Raw genomic sequence first — 25555 nt, 5'->3', positions numbered from 1 at the left:
CAAACAAACAAACACTTTTGAGGTTTCTCCTACAATCAAGCGACATAAATTTTATGAAATAAATAAATGAGTAAATCCTAATAGCATGGAAACAGGGAGCCAACCACATTTCCCAATGCAGAGAGGTTTGCAGTTAGGGTGTCACACACACACCCATCAAAATGTCCACATACCTACTGGCTAGAACTCTGAAAACAATCACTGTAGGAACAGGGCCGCCTCTGAAGTACAAAGGGTTGCATTCAGAGTTTGCCTCTCTGAGGGGCGCTTTCTTGCATTTTGCTTGCAAAATGAGGGATGCGGCCATATTTGTTGAATCCATGTCCCTTGTGTATCCCTCTATGTCCTTTAAAGACCCACAAAACCATTTCCCCCCTTTAGACCCCATATACACACTCACAAAATAGCCTGTGTTGTTTTTTTAAAAACAAAAACATTTAAATAATCCAAAATATTTAACCCTTCACCAGTGGCGAAGCTTCATGCTCCGGCACCAGGGGCAGAGAGCAGGTGGGGGCGGGGCTGGCGCGTGTCCCGGGGGCGTGGCGTGCTGCCCACATGGGCGTGGCACACGTCCTGGGGGCGTGGTGCACCACAGCGATGGCACCCTGGGGATCTTGCTGCCGGGGGCAGTGCGCTCCCCCCGCACTCCTCTGCCTCCGCCAGTGCCCTTCACTCCAGCTACTTCGCATATCCACCAACCTTAAGTGTACAGTGTTTGATACATGATAGTGACAATTTAGCTAATATCCATTTTCCCTTGCCACATGTTTCCTCTTGCAATCAGACACACTATTGGGATTCCTAGGAATGTTGAAATAGTGAAGGCAGAAGGCTATGAGCCATTCTATGCATGGTAACATGAGGTGGAAGAGAGCGTTGTGCTTGAGAACATGGCAGGGACAAGCCATGAACAGTGAATTTCTAGATTTTCTACCATTCTGTGGAATATATATTTTTATTGAATTTTGGACCACCTTAAAGTTTCTTGGAAGGAGACCCAAGTAGCCCTGTCAGGTAGCACGCAAGGGGGAAAACCCTGCATCAAATCTCTCTCCAAATTCTGCACAAACTTCCTCCAACAAATCCACATCGAACTCTGGAGTTCCAGAAAACACCAGCAAGCAAAAGAAAGACAAAGAATTGTGTTTGTTTGTTTGTTTGTTTTGTAGCCAGTTACAGCAACAATCATAAACATGATATGCCCTTCTATGTTTGGAGGTTACAAAAAAAGAAAGGAGGACAACCAGTTTTCAAGCGAACCTCACATGCTGAAATACAGTGCAAATTAAAAAGGAATTTTTGCAACATAATTACATTTGCATTAATATGTTAATCTCTCATATACAGACAGAGGGAAGCAAATACTTTACATTAAATAATTAACTCGGAGAAGAGGTTTTATTGCCGGAAAAGGAGATTTCTCTCTGGCATGATGTTTAATGTTTTAATTAAACTCTTTTTGATAGATGTTTACTGTAGCTTCTATTTCGGCTTTCAGCAATGGGGGCAAAGGGACTCAACAGACAGTGACTTTATTCTGTTTTGAGAAATGTGTCCCAGGAAACCTGAGTTGGGAAGGAGTGTGTTGGTGCCTTTGTGTGTGTGTGTGTGTGTGTGTGTGTGTGTGTGTGTGTGTGCCTGGGCCTTTGTGAGTGGTGTCTTTTGCTTGCTGTGATGCTGTTGGCACCTCTCGGGGGTTCTCTCCCCCCCCCCGAATGTCATATGGACATTGTCTTTTTATAAGAGCTTATTTCCTCCCCCCCCATCAATGTTACCAATTTGATTTCCCAAGTCTTAATGGGCAGCACTACAAACAAGATAATGGCAATAATTGGGAAATAAAAGAGCATTGACATGAAGAGTAATCTGAAAGTTGCACCTGTAGACACTTGAGCCCTTATGGAAAGCTACCTATTGGCTCAGTTTCTAGAGTGACACAGTCAGATAAAAGATTCAAGTTCAGGTTCTTAAAGACTTCCTGTGCAACATGGAGAAAAAGTGTTGCGCTAACTGAAATACATCCTTTCCCCCCTACACACTATTGAAATAGAACATTTATACTCGGGGTATAAATTTCTTAAATCAGCCCCTCTTTTTATAATATAATTTTTATAGATTGTCCAAATTTTTCCAAATTGACTTCAGATTAAATACTGTAGTAACATTGTTTCATGTATTGACTTCCCATTGACTGCATTATATTTCAAACTCTGTTAGAGAAATTCCTCTGATACTATTACTTTATTATTTTTCTTCCGCTGCTTCTATCTCGAATCCTGCCCATGATTTCATTTGATTGTAGTAGTCCAAAAAAAGAAGAAGCCTCCATTCTTCTATAAAACGTTCATCAAGGTTGCTGTCAGCTTTGCCATTTTTGCATAGTCCATTACTTTTAAAAGCCACTCCTCCTTCGTTAGAACCTTCTCTGCTTTCCATTTCTGTGCATATAATATTCTAGCTGTTGGGGGGGGGGGAGGAAGTCAAGTTTCAAAATGTTAAAATGATTGTAAAATTATTGAAATGTATAAAACTGAAAATCATTCATATATATCTATATCATCTATAGCTATATCTATATCTATTTCTATCTCTATCTAGATAGAGATGATAGAGATAGAGTTGTGTGTGTTTGTGTGTGTGTGTTTGTGTGTCTCCTCTCTGTGATTCTGCCGTAAGTTCACTCAGCACATCATTTAAAAGAGATTCCTGTCAGTGAGTATCAAAGACCTGTAGTGGAGAAACACACTATTAAAATCTCAAAGAATCAAAAGCTAAACATTCTGCGCCATTTATCCTTTAAGATAATGGGCTACATCCATTACTAATTCCACCATTGCAATGATTTCTGCTTGCACAGCAGAACTTCTCCCATCTCCCTTCATATATCTCCTAAACCTGTTCTGGGTTTCTCGCTCCCAAGCCTCCAGAGCAGATTGGGGGGGGGGGCTGCAGGGCACACTTGCAAAAGTGAAATGCCTTGGACTAATACAACAAGTTAGTTGGGTTTTACTCAATGAGTTACAAGTAAAATATCAAATACTGTTAAATGTAAATTCCAAAATCCACTGTTAGGCCGCACTTTTATGAGGATCAATCAAAATGGTTGCCTGAATCATTTTTCTTTCAGAGAAGGCATCGCAAGAACAATGCAAGTCGATGTGACCAGATGTCGTTTTTGTTACTGACAAAGGTAAAATTAAATCCCCACCCTAATGTTCTTATTAGAAGCCAAATCTGAATCACTATCATGAAACAGAAATATGCAAATTATCACTAAAAGCAGCCTCCTCGTGAGAGACTCATGAAGTAGCAAGTGTTATGTTGTGAAAAAATTGATAGAAAGTGTCTTTAAGGTAGAATTATTAAAAGCTGAAGCACTTGTCTTGCTGAAAAATCAGCATGGTTTCTGAAATGTAAAGTCTTTCCTAATTGTTTGGAGTTCTTTAGCAGTGTCAACAAGCATTTTGAATGACGACTGGTGTGTATGCAGACAGATCTCTCCCCCCCCCATCTCTGTTATAGTGCCAGAACTTGGGGGTCACTTAATGCAATTGGTTGGAGAGGAAAGACAAAAGGAAGTTTTTATTCACATCATCAAATTTATTCTCTGCCCTTTTCCAGCATGTCACAGGATGGCTTACACTATAATGAATTTACAAAGCTCACTGCCACATGTTGTGATGATGGCCACTGTCTTTTATGGATTCCAGAGGAGTTAAGAATCATTCATGGTAGCTGAGTGGGATGTGGCCTAGTAATAATGCTCATTGGAAGACGCCTGTGTGTGAATTTGTTTTATGTGTGTAGATCAGTGCACACTGACCAAATCATAGTCTTCGCAGTAAGGCTGCGAATATCACGACAACCGGTAGACTCTAATCTGCTGCAGCCTTCATCCGCCTTCACATCCATTGTAACATACCACTTGATATCTTCCACCTGCTCTGCCATTGAGGACTTATTGGGTCATTCTTTGTCTAGCTCCTCCCCTTTGACCTTACCACCTTGGGTGACCCGGCTGGGAGTACAAGACTCCTGACGGCTTCGCTCACAAGGGTCATAGGAATGTGCAAGCCCACTCACCGTGACAAGGTGATGATCCAGCGAGTGAGCGTCCCAAACGCAGGACTGCCATCATTGCAAGGTAGTTGTGACATTATTTCATTGCTTCAGAAAACTCGAAGAGCAGGAGAGGGACAACTGAAGGAAGAAAAAGGAGGCTACACATTCTTCTGGAAAGGTCTACCTGAACAAGAACGTTGAATACATGGAGTAGGCTTTGCTATCATAAATGATCTTGTGAAGCTCTTGTCAGAAGTCCCTACCAGCATTAATGAGTGGATTTCATCCCTTTGAATAAAACTCACAAAAAATCCAACAGGCTATTATTCTAAGTGTTTATGCACCAACATTGGATGCCGATGAAGACATTAAGAGTACAGTGGTACCTTGGGTTACAGACGCTTCATGTTACAGACACTTCAGGTTACAAACTCCGCTAACCCAGAAATAGTACCTCAGGTTACGAACTTTGCTTCAGGATGAGAACAGAAATTGCACGGCGGCGGTGGGGGGAGGCCCCATTAGCTAAAGTGGTACCCCGGGTTAAGAACAGTTTCAGGTTAAGAATGGGCCTCCAGAACGAATTAAGTTATTAACCCAAGGTACCACTGTAATAAGAGTTTCTGAAAGCCAACAGCTGGCGAGTGCTATTGCCTTCATGCACTGGTTGTGTGCTTCCCAGAGGGCCAACCACTTTAGAAAATAAGATGCTGGGTTTGTTGGACCTTTGTTCTGATGTCCCAAATGGCTCTTCTTCACCTTCTTAAGTTGCCTGTTTGGTCAGTGCCCAACACTGCAGGGTACTTAGTAAATAGTTAATTGTGCTCTGGAGCCCAGCAGATATTATTCTCAGGGAGTGGATGCCCCGACACAGGCTGGAGTACCAGAGAGAAAATAATAACCAGCAAGCATGCCACAAGCTAATTTTCTTCTTCCAACAGGGAGAGGTTGATGCACTGTGACAGAGACTGAGCATCGGTTCATAGGGTTAAACAAACCAGTCTCAGAGGCGAAAAGTATGCTCAAGGCTTACAGGAGCTCTTATTATTTTCTCGCCTCACACATTTTTCCTATCAATATTTCTGCAGAGGCAGCTGGTACACTGTCATTTCTCCACAGGCTCCCCATTCATTTCATGCTCTCATTTAAAACTGGCCTCTTGTGTTTTAGAAACTAAGGAATAGGTTCAGGGATTTATTTATTTATTTATTGCTTTTTATTTTATTTAAAACTACAGTCAAACATTGCTGTTAAATAGATGGGCAAGTAGATAGATAGATGGATATTATGAAGCATTTCCCTCAGAAAATTATGTTTCCCCTTACCCTTCTGTTCTAGAACTTCTCTGTTCCTTCCAGCTGATGTTTAATTTACCTGAATAGTTGTTGGGGTTTTTTAAAACTTAAGTTTTGTCTACTATTCTGTCTGTGCTTAGTCTTTAATTGGCTTGGTTTATTTATTGGGGAAGATTTATAAACTGCTTAATCAAAGAGCTCTCTAAGCAGCGTGTATAGTAAAAAAACCACCTTCGGATAAAATACAGCTAAAATCCACATAAAATAATTCTAAAATATACATAAAATAATAATAATGAAAACACAGATAAAATAAGTAAAGCTTTTAAAATGTATTTAGGTAACTAAATTATATGTCTGGGTAGGTAAAGGTAAAGGGACCCCTGACCATTAGGTCCAGTTGTGGCCGACTCTCGGGTTGCGGCGCTCATCTTGCTTTATTGGCCAAGGGAGCCGGCATTTGTCTGCAGATAGCTGGTCATGTGGCCAGCATGACTAAGCCGCTTCTGGCGAACCAGAGCAGCGCACGGAAATGCCATTTACCTTCCCGCTGGAACAGTACCTATTTATCTACTTGCACTTTTGGGTTTGTTTTCAAACTGCTAGGTGGGCAGGAGCTGGGACCGAGCAACGGGAGCTCACCCCGTCACGGGGATTCGAATCGCCAACCTTCTGATTGTCAAGCCCTAGGCTCTGTGGTTTAACCCACAGTGCCACCTGCGTCCCTATGTCTGGGTAGGCTTGCTGAAATAAATGTGTTCAGCAGGCATCTAAAACAATAAAGTGAGGGGTGGGCTCCTACCTAAAGTCAATACTTTTAAATATTTTTATTTATTTATTTTTTCTTATTGATATCATTAGGTGCCTTGGGTATCTATTAAATGGAAAGACGGGGTAGAAATCTGTTGATCAAGAAGAAATAAGGTATTTATGATTACATTTCTAAAAAGGGCCATGGGATGGAAAGTCACTTCTATGGTTGGACAAGCTGTAATTTGCAGTCATACTTTACAGCACTCATGTTCCTAACCTGCTATTTGACAGGGATGATACAAAATATTTTTCTGCGTGAGGCAGAAAAAGAATAAAAATCCAAACAATAGGAGTCCAAAATCTGCTGCCTGAGGTGTTCTGTCTCATGGCAGGCACAATCCTGGTTGCTGAAGGCAGATATGCTAAACTTTTATGTGAACAGAGGGACTCTGTGTTTATAAAATGTAGGCAGTAGCAGGAATATCCCATTATCCAATGCATTGCCTATTCTATTCCTTGCCTTGGGTTAGGTTTAAATCTGACTTGCTTGCTGGAAAAACATTTCAGGATGACATAGCCCAAAATTTTGAACATCCATGACAAGTAACACATAACCTAAATTGGCTCTCTTTCCTGTGAGAGCAAGAAAAATAAAACTGAAGCTGAATGCAGTTTGCTGCAAAGGAGGAATTCTGGTCTAAATCTCTCCATTGTGAAAATAAGCTGTGTCTGTTCTGTATTTAGTATTTTCAGCAGTTTCTGGTGTATATGTAATAATATATGTCCCAAGTTTCCTGCCTTGTGATGATGTATGATTTAAAGGTTTTGATGCTACAGGTGCAACATGGCATTTATTCTCTCTGTGCTCCTCCCAACACTCAAATATACTGATGTGTACACACACCCACACCCATAATATTTTACCTTACCCGTAGTGGAGCTGGAGGCCTTACTATCTAAACATAACTGATTTCATAGACAAGTCCTCAAAATCATTAAGTACATAGTTTCACTATAATGGATCTTGATAGATTAAAATCTCAGTGGAAGTGATAGTTTTTCTCCCTCTGTGCCAGTTAATCTTTCTGCTCTTATCTTATTTATAGTTTTATAAAGTTGAATCAACTTCAGAGCCTCTGAGATCCCCACATTTTGCAAAGTTTGTTGTGTCCCAAACTAGTACCTTAGAGTTGAAGCACTTCTTATTCTCAGTTCCATCACTATCTCATCTGACACCATCTAAGTGCGGAGGCAGTAGTAGGCAGTCGGGGCAGTAACGCTTCTAGGGACCTAGAAGCCACAGGAAGGGCCTTGTCCTTGGGCCCTTTTTGCAGTTTGCCCATGTAATAAAAATTTAAGGTCTTATATATAATATAAATGTTCGTGGATGTGCCAGCCAGGCATGTGCATAGATGTGTGGACCGCATGTCTGGAGCAGCACAGGAAGACTGTCCTGAAACCATTTTGACTCCCAAACTGACCAAATCTTTTCTCTGCAAGGAGGGAGGGGGTGAGGGAACCTTCCCATTGTCTCAGGAATTGGATAATCACCATTTCAAAGGAATGGGCAGGCTACCAGGAAAGGCAATCAGATAAGGCATTATCAGATAACCTGGCAGTCAGGAAAAACAACAACATTCAAATTTCTGTTGTAGACCACCTTTTCTGTGATGTAAGTATGATGTATGGAGGGGTGGTCTTGAGCTCCAGGGCAGAGAATTAAAAATGTCTATATAAGGGCAGGCACACCTTTGTTCTGGGTCCTCCTCCATTCTCCTGCGTGTGAGGGGAGCACCCTGTTGCAACAGCTTTAATAAAGATCAGGCTTACTAGCTGCTTTGCTTCTCAATATTCTCTGGTTGGCCTCTGTTATTTTCTCCTACCGATAGCAAACCCACTTAAGGACTCCATACGGGCTCTTGGATACCCCATAAGGGAAGAAGGGCAGATTTTTGTTTATTACACCCACATGCAACTGGTTGGCCACTGTGAGAACAGGATGCTGGACTAGATGGGGCATTTAATTGATCCAGCAGGCTTTTCTTAGGTTTTTATGTTATGGTGCCAGGTGCTTCCCTCCAATAAGGCCAAAAGCAGGGTGTTTGAGCTGGATTGTGGTTGTGCCAAAGGGGAAGGCTTGTGGGAATGTTCAGGGAGACAGGAGAGGATATATTGTTTATTAATATCCTTCCTAACTTGCATTAGCAAGTCCCTTTACTTAGCAGAGTGCATTCCCCTTTTACGCACAGCGGGTAGCTGGTTGCAGGCTTGCTTTAGCCTCTCACTATCACACAATTCAGTATGGAATTGTATGTTCCTGGTAAGTCCCCTTTTTATCCCTCTCAAAAGAATGAGCACAACAATCTTATTTAAAGTATATAAAAGAAGTTTACTCACAACATCATCAGTTCACAGTTGGATCCCTGAAGGCAGACTTTGTTACAAAGTATATATATATGGAACTATCCCATATGGGAATAATCTCAGTGTCCTCTATTGGCTGAAAGCCAATAGAGCATCTCTAGCTAAAAAGCTGTAGTTCCTACGATGGAGGAAGTCAGAGAGAGAGAGAGAGAGAGTGCTGCATGCCTTGTGCTTTTGTTACCTGCACAGCTAAGGTCACGCCCACCTCTAGTCACATGCAAAGGAAGTATGTCGCAGCCCAGGAGGAAGCAGGAAGTTCCGACTGGCTGGACCAAACATCTCCTTGCATGTCCACTCTAGGAAAACAAGGAATGTTGTATTTGACTGCTGCTTATGTATCACATCCCACAAGGCTTGCATCTGAAGGTTGCAGTGCCTTTCCAGTCTCCAAATCAGAGAGGTGGTGATGCTAGTCCCAACATAGTTTCCCTGCTCCCACCGGCAATAATAGGTATATTCACCAAAGAGCACTTGCTTCTATTCCCAACCCTTCTATCTTCTTAACAGACTCCTCTGGTTAAGTCAGTCCTCTTTTCTTTTTTCTTTTTAAATGAAATGAGAAATGGGGAATTGCACTTCCCAGTGTTACTGCAGATTAATAAAATCAGCAATTGTGATATATTTTGAAATCTGTGCCAAAAAAAAAGGACTTCTGAGAAAACCATCTAATTATTTTCCCACCCTCGTGGTGTTTACCATAATGTTGCTTTTGTTCCAAGGGCAAACGAAGTAGCACATTCCCAACAGGGGATGCTTAGCAGTGTGCTACACTTGGAAGGATAGCAGACTGTACATTTTTTTAACTAGCAGCATGTTTACATGGTGGACTTGGCATCAAAGCTGCTTTAAGATATTGTGACAGATAAAGGCCCCATCTGCACTTAAAGCCGTATCATACCACTTTAAACAGTCATGGCTTCCTCCAAAGAATCCTGGGAACTGTAGCTCTCTGAGGTGCTGACAGTTAAGCTAAGGGTGCTGACAGTTGTTAGGAGAGCCCCTATTCCCCTCACAGAGCTACAATTCTCAGAGAAGTTTAACAGTCAATCCCTCTTCCCAGGGAACTCTGGAAATTATAGCTCTGTAAGAAAAATAGGGGTCTCCAAACAACTACCAGTACAGTGGATATTGTTTCAGATTTTTGTTTTATTGGTTGTATATAGATAGACTGATAGATCTCTCTGAGAGCCAGTGTGGTGTAGTGGTTAGGAGCGGTAGATTCGTAATCTGGTGAACCGGGTTCACGTCTCTGCTCCTCCACATGCAGCTGCTGGGTGACCTTGGGCCAGTCACACTTCTCTGAAGTCTCTCAGCCCCACTCACCTCACAGAGTGTTTGTTGTGGGGAAGAAGAGAAAAGGAGAACGTTAGTCGCTTTTAGACTCCTTCGAGTAGTGATAAAGCGGGATATCAAATCCAAACTACTCTTCTTCTTCTTCTTCTTCTTCTTCTTCTTCTTCTTCTTCTTCTTCTTCTTCTTCTTCTTCTTCTTCTTCTGTGTTGTTGTAAACTGTTATCTATCTATGTGTTCACTATGTAAAGTGTGATAGAAATATCTTTAAATAAAATAAATAAAATATTTTGTTTGAAACAGACTCTAAAATGCCGTCCCATTGTTGGAATAAGCAACACTTTTTAAGTAATAGCTACTGTATTGAGACAAAAACAAAAAGCTTCCAGCTACTAAATGCTTCTCAATACTTCATGTGCATAAGAACAGAAAGCTAAGTGTCCTTCCTCAGTTGACTGGTTAGTCTCTCTTTCTCTTGCCTGCTTGCTTCTCTTGTGTCCAGAAACACCTGTTGATACTATGGAAAAGATTGGCCATGTCTATCTTCAGTGTGGTTCAACACCCATCAGGAGGTCCATTCCATACAATGTAGTACAGTGGTACCTCAGGTTACATACGCTTCAGGTTACATACACTTCAGGTTACAGGCTCCACTAACCCAGAAATAGTACCTCGGGTTAAGAACTTTGCTTCAGGATGAGAACAGAAATTGTGTGGTGGCGGCACGGCAGCAACGGGAGGCCCCATTAGCTAAAGTGGTGCTTCAGGTGAAGAACAGTTTCAGGTTAAGAACTGACCTCCGGAACGAATTAAGTACGTAACCAGAGGTACCACTGTAATTGGGTTGTTAGTGTGGTGCCACTGACCACCCTGCTATATCAGATAGGGAACATCTCTGTTGTACTTTTCAGTGCCTATTTCTCTCCACACTGTAAAAGGGGAGCCATTTTGCATCACAGAAAAAACAGACCTGCAAAATATTTTACAGAAGCTGAAAGAGTTTAGCCATGGAGGTACAGCACTGTGGCCTGTGTTTGTTATTGCTGACAGAGAGCCTTCTCAAAGACACTGTGGGAGTGCTATTCAGGGATTTCCTGTTCAGAATTACTGTTGCTTTTAAAAGTGGAAAGTTAAAATTACTGGTTTTACAGAGGCTGTAATCTATCACAATGGCAATGCCTAGGAATGTATACATTTTGATGAGAAGGATTATTATATGGTTAAAAAACACGACATGGTATTTCTGTAGTGTATGGCCTATGGAGAAGCAATAGTATCAAAGGTTAATTCAGCTATACAACAGCTGCATCCCAAACATGTCAAGGTAATCACTCACTCTCCGCCCCTTTGCACTTCTGTACATTCTTCTCTTAATGTTCTGAAGGTAGAGGGTGATTTCTTGCAGCGGCAGCTGGTGAGCTGATTTGTAGAATGGAAGAAGGGATGGTTACAAAGACAACTTAGCCACCCCAAAAGGATGGTAAGCACAACAAAACCCCGAATTCTACCCATGAAAATTCCCCACACATCTGTATTTGTGGGATCTCTTTAGAGAGGACACTTCCCAAAGTGATTTAACAGTAAAAGCATATTTTTTTAAAAAAAACACATATATTTTAAATCCAGTCCAATTCATATGTTGCCTAATGGGTGACAAAAATACTTTTGTAAGAAAAAGAAATGTGTGTGAGAGAAGCATTCCATGTATGTTTGTTGTTTGAAAGGCATGGTGGGAAGTTGTTCCCTGATTCTTTTTGTGCTCTGGCTTCGTGAAAGATTGCTTTTGTGTCTGAACAACTTTACTGGTGTGAGATTCACCTCATGACAAGGAGCCAACCACAAGGGAAAGAAAAGATTATAGAGTTTATTGTGAGCTCAGCCCCACCTTTAATAGAGAACCATACCAATTTATTTTATCCGATCAGCCAAGCTATCCAGGTTCCATGGCTGAAACTGAGAGGTGGCTGACATTCACTTTTGGCAGTGAAGTAGAAGGTTTGGGGATAAAATCAAAGGGTGGATAACATGAGAGCTTGGCAAACAGTGCAAGAGAACAAATAGGCTGTGAAGTGATTTAAGTTGTCTTGAAAGGCTTCTGATCCTCTCAAAGATCAGCAGTCAAAACGAACTGGGCCTTCTTGTTTCAGAAACAGAAACACTTTTAGTGAGATTTTCTTTTATTTGGTTGATGTTTCAGTTTTCGAATCACATGGCGATGCCTCAAGGCAGTATCATTCCTGGCTGTCAGTGACCGCAAGGAGAAAACATTCAAGGCAGAAGGGATCCGGGAGTCAACTCCAAAACCTGGAACTAGTTTCTTAGCCTGACGGACAGGTTTTTACTATGTTCAGGTGAATGTTGATCTTCCACTAAACATGTAGGATGTGCTTATACTGAGTCAGCCAGTGGCCTATCAACAGGGTTTCAGATGGGAGCCTTCTCCAATCCTAACTGGAATGTCAGGAATGGAACTTAGAACTTTTGAAGGCAAAAGGACTTCTCAGATAAATTCCAGGTGTTTTTTCAGATGTTATATGGGGGCAGGATGCAGGCTTACATGTGCCATTTTCTTCCCCGAGCACAGTGCAGGTTTGCAATTGGAGCTGAGTAGGAGTTTTCTGTCAGTTGGCTGTCTCCCCTCCCGGAGCTACAATTCCCAGAGTGGTTAAACAATCCCTCTTCTCAGGGAACTCTGGTAATTGTAGCTCTATGAGGGAATAAAAAGGTAAAGGTAAAGGACCCCTGACAGTTAAGTCCAGTCGTAAATGACTCTGGGGTTGCAGCGCTCATCTTGCTTTACTGGCCGAGGGAGCCTGCATTTGTCCGCAGACAGTTTTTCCAGGTCATGTGGCCAGCATGACTAAGCCGCTTCTGGTGAAACCAGAGCAGCACATGGACTGCCATTTACCTTCCCACCAGAGTGGTACCTATTAATCTACTTGCACTTTGACGTGCTTTTGAACTGATAGGTGGGCAGGATCTGGGACCAAGGAACAGGAGCGCACCCTGTCATGGGGATTCGAACTGCCAACCTTCCGATCGGCAAGCCCTAGGCTCAGTGGTTTAGACCACAGCACCAACCGCATCCCATATTCGGGAATAGGGGTCTCCTAATGCTCAGCTGCCCTAACAAACACCAGCTCCCAGAATTCTGTCACAGCCTGTTCCTTCTCACTAAACCCTGTTACATCTGTAGCTTCCAACACCTCCTCTTTCCAGTCTTCTCCTTTTGCCCATGCATTGTCATCCCACCACCAATTCCCCAGCTCTAAGTCTTCTTTCCTTGGGGGTTGCCCAGCTGGTGCCTCCCACCACTCCTGTGCATCCAGCCAGTACATGACATTTCAGTACTTCTGTTCATGGTTCCGGTCACATCCTTCCATTCCCTGCCCAATGGTCAGTCAGCATTCCATGATTACTGAACACATTCAGTCCACAATGGGCTTTTGACACCCCACCCCACCCCCATGCTTTCCCCACTACTGTCAGGCTTGAGGAATCCTCCCCCTCCCCCAATGGCACCAAGAAGCAGGGAACAATATAGTTCTTACTTATGATTTTATTCAGTCATCACAGTGACAGACAAAATCTAGTCATTCCTCAATGATGGCGTTGCTTGCACTGAGCTCCTCCCCCTTCCCTTCTAACAACAACACCTGCTTCTACGGCATCTACCTGTGGTCAACTGTCTCTGTGCCCTTTGTTCCTGCACCCTAATGGACATCACGTTTTGGGAGAAGGGGGGGTCAGTTATGCTGTCCAGTAACGTGTCAGCTAGCTGCTCTGCCTTCCCTCCTCCTCCTCCTAACACCTCATCACTCTGCTGTTTGCCTATCTCTGAGCTGTTATCTTCCTCAAAGTCCTGCTGTAATTCGAGACTGCCTTCCTCTTCTCTGGAAGCTACAGGAGAAAGGGTGGGGGTGATCTCCACCACTCCTACTCCTCTTCAATCCAGTCCCTGACAACTACAAACCTTGGGGTTCCCTCAAGCCTGCCAACCTCCATCTTGTGGGTGGGTGCTGCTGTTTTGACTACATACGTAACAGCACACATAGAGAGACACATAGATATACACACACATGAGAAGCTTGGAATAAGCATATGATAAATTAGTGAGAGATTGGCATGGTGTAGCAAACTCAACAAGTATACCAAATTCATCTTCCTCTTCTTTGGGGTTAAAAACAAGGTGTGCTTTTGCAGCAGCATTCTCTGAGGAAGGAGAGACAAGGCTTCAAAAAGTGTTTCAGTTTCATCCCTTGACATACTCTGTGTTGGGGAAATATTAAAGGAAATTCAATTTGCAGGTATTGATCATGGAGGAAAATGTGCTGGGTTTTCATGAAACATGGTAGCATTATTACTGTCATTTTAAACTTTATGCTGTTTGAACCTGCACCGAAGTACCGTGATGATGTATGAAATACAATATTGTGTACAACATCAATTCGATCCCTGGCATCCAATGAGAATGAGATGGGAAAGGTTTTATTATTATTATTTTTAGCCTGCACAAGTCCTCCTTTCTTCCAGCAACCCCAGTTCTTCATCCCCTTGCACCTTAAGCCGGATGGGTCTATAATGAGTCCTCTAGAGTTTCTTGAGAATGTAAGAAACAGAAAGTCACCTGGCAAGAAACAAGCAGGCCAAGATCCCAGAGGCAGGGATGGGGGAGGAATTCAACCCTGTTCACATTTAAAGGTGAATCTACCCAATTCACACTTTCTGAAACAGAAAGTCAACTGAAACACACCCATCTCTTCTAAATATGCACTTCTCTGCATTTTGTAATCCAGCCCAGTAAAAGCAAATATTAGTGAAAATAAAACAAAAAAATGTATTATATTAGGGAAATTTGCATACAAACGTGTGCATTAGGATAAATTCACACTGAAATGCTGATGAATTTTCATGAGAACTTAAGGCATGCAAACTGATGCAAAAATGTAGAGAACTGAACTTAAGACTGGGAAAATAAGAAAATCAGAGAAACCACAATGGACAGATCTGACCAGCCTTACCTAGAGCAGGGGTGGGGAACGTCTGGCCTGGTGACCAAATACATCCTCAGGACACACACACACCCTCACCAATCCTGCTGTGTGCCCTCCTTGAGTACTTTTTCCTGGCTCAAATGTGCAACAGGTTTCTTGCTCTCCTGAATGGAAGGTGGAGAACACAAGAACATAAGAACCACCTGCTGGAGAGATGAAGGATGGATGGATGGATGGATGGATACAAGCCTCTCTGATTTTTGGCTGGTTGGCATGTAGCCTATAGTGCACATCTGTTGCAGTACCCACTTCTTGCCTCTGGCCCTGCCTACAGCTGGCACATGTCCTCTGGAAAGTTGCTCATGAGGGACCGTAGCTGTCAGGCTGAAAATGCTTCCAGACCCTGGTCCTAGAGAGTTGTTTGGAATTCCTATGACTATGAACCAATTGCCTATCCCAGTTCAGGCAATGATCAACTCCCTTAAAAAAAGGTCTGGGCAAACCCAGTAGTTTAACTCATATTCTCTCCTTTCCACATCCTTTCCTTATGAGACAACAGCAGGGGAAGGTTACGTCCCACCTCTCAAGGATCCCATGAATTCTCCCACTGGTGTCTGCAAAAGGTCTTCAAATAAACACCATCCCCACGCAGATGAGAAAGCTAGCTGCATTTAAATCCCATCCAAATAAAATGTACAGATTAGTTATCACAATTTATTATTTGCATTTATTTGATAATTTTATTACAAGGTGTGACTGATAAAACCATTAACAGCAAATGAACACAAATAAAATATTCCAGTGTGCCTTTTGATAAGACATATCATCATCATCATCATCCTCTTAAATTTGGTGTGAATGCAGTCAAACCTCAACTGTCAAACGTAATCCATTCCAGAAGACTGTTTGATTTCCAAAACATTCGACAACCAAAGACTGAAAGCTGAAGCCTCAATACAATAGGGGAACTCAAAATGGAAGCCGCGTCAGATGTTCAGCTTCCTAAAATTGTTCGAAAACCAGAGCAGTTACTTCCAGGTTGTCGGCGTTTGGGACCCACCCAAAACATACGATAACAGAGGCATTCGGGAACTGAGGTTTGACTGTAGTAACAAAATCCCAGATTAATACTGTGAATATCCAACAATATATTTTGCCCACATTTCAGACATACTTATGATTACTGACAAGAAACTTTTGGTGAGTTATATTTGCTGTTGTACATCTAAGTTTTCATACATTCAGAAAAGTAGCCTTAAGATTGCTAGCATTTGCATACAAATATTGCCATTCACCAAATTTTGGGCATTCACTGTTGTGACGTATTTGCCCACCTGAATGCTGCAATACATAGAATCATAGAGTTGGAAGGTACCCCAAACCATCTAGTCCAATCTCCTGCTGATCCAGGAGATCCAATGCCAGGGCATTTCCAATGTTTAGTAACCTCCAATGAAAGAGAGTCCACCACTTTCTGAAGCAATGTGTTCCACGGTCAAACAGTTTATACCATCAGAACATTATTCCTAATGTTTAGTTGAAATTCTCTTTCTTGGAATCTGAGTCCATTCGATTTGGTCCTACCCTCTCTCTGAGACAGGAGCTGTCCCAGGAAACAGGCTTAAAGTGGATAAAATGTTGATTCCACCAGTACAACTTCTGTCTCTCACGGTGCTTTAGGAACATTGATGAAATAAGCTTTACAGCAGCTACCTCTCCCCTCCTTTCCTTTCTTTGACAAGGAAAGCAAATGATCAGAATTAACTTTGTGTAATTTACAGAGAAAAAAGCAAAGACCCAAAGCGATTAAGTGATTTGTCCAAGGTCAGAAAACATGGCATTGTCGGAGCAAGGATTTACAAAGGGGGTATCCCGGTTCCCTGTGGATGCCTTGCCCCCAGTCATAAATTGTCTTAAAAGCTCCATAATTCTGTCAGTATAAGCCAGATGTGTATCCTGAGGCATCCTAGAAGGCAACCTACTGGGAAAACATCAAATGAGGGATTATCCTTATTTGTGAGGAATCTAATCCAATAAGGAACTGACCCATCCACCTTTTCATTTTGAAGAAGCAGGGTTGTCTCTTGAGTTAAAGAAGCAGCTCTTTACATGTAATCATTAAAAGTAGGAAGTGGGTGGGGAATGGCCTTCGGCAACCAGAAAAGAATTGGCTATTCTACATTCCAGAAATAGACTTCGAGGTCTCACTTAGATTTTACAATGATATGACATCAAGCCTAACCCACTATTAAAGTGGCTTGCTTGCTCCACAAATTTAGTTCTATTTCAAAGGGTTCTTTCAGGCAGCCTGTTCATTGAGCATTCATCCTGAGAAGCTTGCAGGGAGATTATATGATGTTGGCTATTTAATGAGCATTCTGTCTGATTTGTTAGAGAACATTGGGTCAAATCAATGTTGGGTTATTCCACACTTGCCTGTGCTTTCCCCCTCACTCTCCTTAAGGTAGATAGTCCACATTTCTGCAACCTGAATTTGCTGGTGTTGTGGGCATCTCATAGGCGTTCGGCCAGCGTGAAAACAGAATGCTCATCTGCCTATGTTTTTGGCCCAGTCTCAGTGCCAGATTTACGTATAAGCTAAACAAGCTATAGCTTAGGGCCCCACTCTCTTGGGGCCTCCCAAAAATTTAAAGGGAAAAAAAGTGGATGTACATTTCCAAAATATAAGATAAAAAACAAATAATAATAAAACCTACATACAGCAACAGTGTTTTGTGTTGTGTAGGCTTCTGTGATGTAAGAAATGGGCCCCGCCTGCTAGCCTTCTCCCTAAAATATCACTGGTTTGCTTATTTCTAACAGCGACAATTTGTTGTTGACAAAGGACAGCTGGACATATAAAGGGCCCCATTACCATTAGTAGCTTAGGGCCTCATCAAACCTAAATCCGGCCTGCCCAATCTAGAAGGGTTTTCCTACCTTCTTAGTAGCCCAGTTCCTCTCACCTGCCTAATCCATGGTACTAGTATGCTTGAAAAGAGCTACTGTTGACAGTTCATTGTTTCCCTTGAACATCATTTCAGGAGAGGCTGAACAAAGTGTGAACACAAGGCTGAACACAGTGTGACTTTCTTCCAAATAAACATACATAAGATTGCACTGTATACCGGTAGTTATGGATTTACCGTGTTGCTCCATTTTATTGTTGTTTATTGTGAACTGCCATGGGCAATTTGAAGGGAGTGGGTTGTAAAATCTAATACACCTAAATCAAACAGCGATGGTTTATTATTGCTCTTCATCATACTGGATAAAGATATGTTATTCGCTTTGGTTATTCAGAATCTAGAATACAGCATGGTAGATGAGAGGCATAACAATTCAGCTGTGAGCAAGCCATCTAAATAAAGAGACAGATTCATCTACTGAGACTCCAAGCATGATTGTAAGTGGAAGCAAAGGATTGTGAGTGAACTACTCCCCACTGTATATAATGAGCTGTCTCTTTGAAGCAATATTGGAATGCTGCAAGCACCAGCAGAACAGTTCTGTATAGTGCTATAGTGGGCTAGAACCAGGGAATCTGGAATCTGGTCAGCAGTAACACATACAGCACTATAGGGGACTAGCAGAGCAATTGTGCATGCATACCTACCAAAAACATGAAGCAAACAACACAGATCCAAACATATAGCCTTGAATTTTCAGCAAGAAAATATTTATTAAGTGTAAAATAAACATCTAGTATAAATGCACCCTGAGACAAAATTATACTATATCAGGCTTTTTAAAAGCTACAAGTGTCCTGCAACAAAATGTGTCAGCATGGAGTACCCACTTTTCAATATTCCAAACACTCCATTCCATTTTGCCTCCTCCTGGTTTTCCACCTCCATGTCCATCAGCAATTCAGTGGCCACCGAGTACCCTAAGTCCTCACTAAGTGGCCTTGGGGATTCTCCTCCCCTCAAGGTAATTGTGTCCTAAGATGTTTAATATTCCTACATGAGGTTCCCCCAAGTCTGTTGTGCAAGAGTGGTAAGGAGGAGCTGCTAAGAGACCCCAATCCCCTACAGAGAGCTACAGTTCTCAGGGGAGTTTAGCAATCAATCAGTCTTCACAGGAAATCCTGGGAACTGTAGCTCTGTGAGAGAAACAGGGGTCACCTAAAACTCTCTGCATCCTTAACAAACTTCAGCTCCCAGAATTCTTTGGTGGAAGCCATGATGGTTTAAGTGGTATCATAGTTCTCTAAATGTATGATGTGAATGTGGCCTAAAAGAGGGAACCTGAAGCATGGAGGCCAAATGTGACCCTCTCAGCCTCTGTACTAGTCAGTGGCGGAGGAACCCTCTCCGGCACCCGGGGCAGCGCAGCCTGTATGGACTGCGCATGTGCGGCGACCGTACAGGATGCTTCACATGCGCAGTCCGTACGGGCTGCCACTTGCTTGTGGTGGCCGTACAGACTGCTGTGTGAGCAGCAGCCCGTATGGTCACCGTGCAAGAGGCAGCCTGTATGGACGCCGCGTGAGAGCGGCAGCCCATACAGATGCCCGTAGGGATGGCGCACGAAAGTGGCAGCCCATACAGACGCCGTGCGAGTGGCACCCTTACAGACCACGGGCGCCCTCGGCTTCTCTACAGCTGGGGGGAGGCAGGGACCATCTTGTCACCCCTCCCACAGTGGCACCCGGGTCAACCCACCCCCTCTACCCGCCCCTTCCTACGCCACTGGTATTGGGACCTTTGGATTCTCCTGAGGACACCCCCCTCTTACTAGCCCTACTTCGCACTTTCTTAGAGTGTTTTTGCCTGGTTGGAATGTGTCCTTGAACTCCGGAAATGTCTCTTGCTTCCCTGAGTGGAGGATAAAAGGGTGCATGAGTGTGTGTAGAAACTAGTCTATGGTACAGAACTTAATTTACATTCACTGCTCCACCCACTTTTGTCTCTGGCTTCACCCAGAACTACCACGCCTCCCCTCCAAGATTTCCCCAAACAAGGCAGCCTCTGGACTGAAAAATGTTCGCTGTCCCTGAACTAGATAATGCACATTTGAAGAATTGTGCCCCCTGGCAATAAAAGTGTAAAGTCTAGAAGTGTAAAGCAATGGAGTAAGGAGGGTTATTGCGGCAAGCTATAAAAATAAGCAAAAACAAGTTAAAAAGAGGTATATCAGAAGAAAATGAAGTATCAAAAGGCAAATTGCAGGGAAGATTTACAGTAATCACAAGCGGTTTTTCAAATATATTTCCCGAGGTTGTGAGCTGCTGATGCCAAGAGAGAAAATTGGACCACTTATAAATAATAATAGTGGGGGACTGGATAGAGGATATGGAATTGGGAAATTTGTTAAGCGGGGTTTCTTCCTTCCTTCCTTCTTCGTTTCAGTTCTATCTCAGTACATAGAGAGACAATGGTTATATTTTCCAAGCTGAAGGGTCAAATTCCATCATATCATAGAAGATTCATAGCATGTGCAGAGAATTAATGGAAGCAGCTAAGAAGAAGAGAATGAAGATATTTAAGGGTGGAGGGAACCTCTCGTGCCAAAGCCATGCTTTCAGATATCCTTGACAACCCAAAGCCTGCAATTTTGATTTACATTGTGTCTAATTCGCTAATGAATTGCATGAGGCATGACATCCATTATGCATCCCGTCCATTATGCTGATTCTCTGCATCTGAGAAATGCTAGATGTATGCCTGTCTATTATAACAGTTTCTTGGATCAGTTAACTTTGCCCAGCTCTACTCAACAGCCATTCCAAATGCTGCAGCTAGGACCATTTACTCAGTTCTCCTGACGGACTGTGTTACCCTTCAGATTGTATCTCTTTGGGAATGGGTTTCTATGATATACCCACTGGTTTAGGCCATTGATGGGCATGTATGCCACAAGCTAAGTCCCAAGGGCCAGGACTTTGATCCAAAGGTACATGATGCAGCAACCTGGAGGAAGCTAAGCAGCGCTGAGTCTAGTCAATACCTTCATGGGAACCATATCTAGGCTCAGTTTGCAAGTAATGCTAAGCCCTACTGTGGCTTAGCACAAGTGTGCTTTGCTCCTCCTCTGGTCCTGCTGTGGCAAAGGGAGCTAAGCCATGATATGGCTTATTAAGTTATCTGAGCTCGGGCATGGGGTTCGTCCAGCTTCAGACAAACCACCAGCTTAAACTGATGTTTATTCTTGATTTACAGCTTGTGGTTTGTCTGGAGTGAGACAAACCAGGGGCCTGGGTTTCGATGACATGCTAAGCCAAACTATGACTTAGCTCACAGCAGCTGCAGCAACACAGAACGTGGAGCAAAATGGCCTTAATCTCATCTTCTGGAGCTCGCCTTAGTGCTAAGCCATTCTTTGGTTCAGATTTACATGCAAACTGGGTCATAACTTACATTCCATTGAAGAAAGGTGGGTTAGATATTGTATTTCTAGTTGAATTGTAGCAAATAATGTGCAGTTATAGTCACATTTGCAAACTTTATGCAAATCATCACCCTGATTTGTCCTTTTGGGGGGAACACGTTTCATCTTTTTGTGTGTGTGATGCCAGTAGCCGCTGTTGTTGAGCTTCAGAGTTGTCAAGAAACAACCTTAGTGTCTGGTGGTATTTCCCAGGACCCTTCAGATGTTGATAGAACTAGTGGTCCAGAGATTTTACTCCTAGGTTTGTAGAAAACATTGCCACAAAGATGTTTCTGGTGGTGGCCGTGACCTAATTACACAGCCCCTACGCTGAGAACCCAGAAAGGCAGTTTAGCAGTGGGAACTACTTAGCTAGACTACTTAATAAGTATTCTCTTATAATTAACTATATGCCCTCCTTCTTCCAAAGCAGGTAATTAAAAGTTTCAAAGTAAAACATCACTGTCTCATTGCGTCCCTTGTTTATGAGAGCATAAATACACTTTGAAATTATTTCAAGCATGGAAGCAGAAGGAAAATGAGCCCAGGACTGGTCCAGTCTAACACTGCAATTTGGTAGATAAGAGAATTGAGACCCAACTCCTAATTAATTCTTTAAAAAGCCAATAACACTTAAATGCAGGTAAAGGGTTAGCATAATGGATACATTACACTTTTATGATTAAGTAGCTGTACCATTCACAAACACTCCAGGTATAAAATTAAGGTCCTTCGTAGTGGAGCAGTTTCTACTTTGTCATAGCAGTGGATCATATTCTTATGCTAACCACAAATTGCTTTTTTTTCATTAAAAGGAAACCTACATAGCTAGGTTCCATGTTATTAATGTCAATAGAAGTTTATATAATCAGCTCAGTAGCATTTAGAGTGGTAATTAGTGGTGCTCGTATGTATCTAGAGTAATCAGTTCTGTCTCCCAGACATACCAAGCACAGTTCTATCCCACAAACTGATCTGCATCAGTAATCTTCAGTGTTTTCAGACCAAGGGCCCATGACAGCATAAGAGCAGGATTAATCTTGAATTATTTTCTTTTAATATTATTTATACATACATACATACATACATACATACATACATACATACCTTGACTCAAGGCAGCTTACAAATAAAACAGGAGCAGCTAAAAACATAAAAATGTATATGCTAATCTCTCTGTTTTATGAACTTCCTTTTTTCCTCCTTCCTTCCTTCTCCCTTACATCTTCCTGCTTCTTTGAATACACCTTAATTATCAAAGCCCCATGCTCCCTCTCTTAATTCCTTGAAGTATGGGGCTGATGGTGTCATAATAAACATAATAAACCCCATTCAGTGCTCCACTGCATGCCATTCAAATCTTTTTCAATGAATGCAGGTAGCACAGCAAGCTTTCTTGTTGAGTTGGCTTTTTATATCACTATTTGCATCACACAGCCCCTGTTTTTATCTTTTCTGGTATTTTGATTTTCAGAGAGCTTGTGAGAACAGAGCTTAAATGGCAGGTGTCCCCTGACAAAGCAGTATTCTGCCATGAGTTATATGGAAGGGAAAGGCCAGTGGAAGCCCATGCATGCCAAAAGACCAGGAACTGACTGGCACAAGGCATTAATTCATTCAGCACAGGACAGGTTTATGGATTATGAACATTCTAACAGCAATTTATTTCTTGTTAACCTTGATGTCTTGGTAGACACAGGATCCTTCTTCAAAGTAGGCCTCTCGATCAAAAAGAGTCAATATTTGAACAGTGTACAAAATGATGTGCCCCTAAATATTGTTGCACACCACCCCGATCTCCATGCAGTGCGTGATCCCAGGAGTTCCCGCCGCTTACCCAGAGTTCGTGTTTCCATTGGAAATGAGGCACAGCAGAGACTGTGGTGTCTTTATGATATATGGTTTCTTTACACATATATACAACCTGAGCCTACGATGGAGGGGTTCACAGCATTTACACACCAAGAGGGCCTTGCTTCCCCAAAAGCTGCAGCCTTGGATTCAAACAGAAATCAAACATCACTCTGACTCTCTCTGGATTCCCAGTCTGCAGCTTTTCTTCTAGGTTCTAGCTTGTATCACTAAACTCTCAACCCTTGCCTTTGTCCTTCTAACTACCAGCCAGTTGAGGGAGGACACCCACCTGTTTGTGTTCTGGCACAGATCCACTTCCTTTGCTCCCTTAATGCCCATTACCTAGGCTACCAATTCACCAGAAAGCTGGTCTAGCTTATAATTTAACACTTGCTTTATCCAAGGGTTAGAGGAATCTTGGCATGCAGTCTATTCCCCCCTGAGCCCCCAAAACCCCTCATAACAATATATTTAACTGATAAAACCAATTGATTTGCAGCTACTGCATGCACAACAAAGCTAAATAAGGGAAACAGGAGTGATTGCTTGTTCTGCACTGGATTTTGAATCAGATTTTTCAGATCTCAGCTGCAAGCCATCCTCTGTTTACATTACAGTCTAAGGATCAAAGACTGTTGGGTCTTAATACCTTTGACATCTTGGGCAAAGCATTAAAATTACATGAAATTCATACATTGCAGAATATGCATGGAGACTGAGTTTGATGTAGAAAATCTTAATAGGTGAATGCTTTCCCACCTGCCCTTGCTGATTATTAACACTCTGTGAACTGGCTGGAGTACAGGAGCTGCATCAAATCTTGTCTCTGTTCCATTTTCATGATTGGGAAAAGAACTTTTAGGAAAGGCAAGCTATACTTCAAACAACAATACCCTTTCATTGAAAGATCAATTTCTGTGGGCAACAAAGAAGGTTGAGCAGATATTATATCCATAAAGTTGCAGTGGCATACTGCTTAAACTTTATTCCTTATTAAATAATGCACATTTCAATTTGTTCACTACCTTGAACATAATGCTTTTCAGCCTTCACCTACACCACTTACTAAAGGTGGAGAAGGGCTTGCCGATTGGAAGGTCAGTGGTTCGAATCCTTGCTCTATCCCAGCTTCTGTCAGCCTAGCAGTTTGAAAGCACACCAGTGGAAATAGATAAATATGTACCACTGTGGCATGAAAGTAAATGGTGTTTTTGAGCACTCTGACATGGTCCTCTGTGTGCCAGAAGCAGTTTAGTCATGCTGGCCACATGACCCAGAAAGCTGCATGTGGTCAAACGGCGGCTCCCTTGGGCTGAAAAATGATATGAGTGCTGCACCCCATAGTCGCCTTTGACTGGACTTAACTGTCCAGGGATCCTTTACCTTTACCTTTGTTTAGCTTTTACTAAAGTTGGAGATGAGAGAAATAGTGCCTGCTCTTTGACAATAAATATCAACAGTTCTCATTCTCCAATCTTTAGCACAATGATGCTTAGTACTGATAGATAAGAGAACACTCACCTCTGATCTTAGTACTGATAACAGAGGTACAAGCTCTCTGAACTGGACATTATAGGATGTCAGGTGAGAGTGTGGTTTGCCTAAAATGGCCTTAGAGACTACTTGTGGACCAAAGGTTCCCCTCCTCTGGTCTGAATAGTCAAGTCATTGATGTGTTAAATTAGGCAGCAATCCTCTACACACTTACATTGGAGTAGACATATGAAGGATATGGAGAAGACATATAAAGGTTACCTTGCTAACCATTATGCAACTAGTTGTGACAGTGTTGGCCACTCTACTTACAGTGCAGATGAACATGCATATTTGGGGGTAACTGTTCAAAAACACAGTCAGTTTCTGGCAATGATTAAAAAAGAAATTGAATTCAAGTGAACATTTTGGGCTTTATGCAAAAGTGTTCATCCCAAATCAAAGCTCTGTTCCTCCAATTTTTCATCTTCATGAGCTTTGAAAGAAAATTTAATATATGGATCTTTTTCAGACAAAGCCTATGAAATACTGGTAGTATGAAAAAAAGGCAGATTCTTACATAAAATGATAGAAAATACTAAGAGGCTCTTCATAACTCAAAGACTGCTGTTTAATGATGCAAGGGCCCTACATCATTACACAAATTTCGCATAAACTGGCAAAGCTACATCACAGAAAACATCTATCATTTACTGTGTACAGAAGTGTGTTTTCTTTCCAGACATGCAGAATTTTTCTGCTTAGAATTTTCATTCATAAAAATTCATTTTCATTCATGCACTTCCCAATTACTTTCAACAAAACAGTGGAACCCAAGTAAGGTGCTGGGTGCTAGTGTTTTCAGTAAGGATACCAACACTGTTTGATATCTAATCACCCAATAAACTCAAGCAAAATTGTGAACTTCTTCTACATGAAAACATTGTGCTGAAGTTTACTTTCTTTACTTATTTAGGTCCTTATTAGTGCTGTGATGAAATATGCACTCCAATTTCTTGAGTTTTCTTTGGTGGT

Source organism: Podarcis bocagei (assembly GCF_964188305.1).
Source record: "Podarcis bocagei genome assembly, chromosome: 3".
Lineage (NCBI taxonomy): Eukaryota > Metazoa > Chordata > Lepidosauria > Squamata > Lacertidae > Podarcis > Podarcis bocagei.
This window is presented reverse-complemented; position numbering follows the sequence as displayed.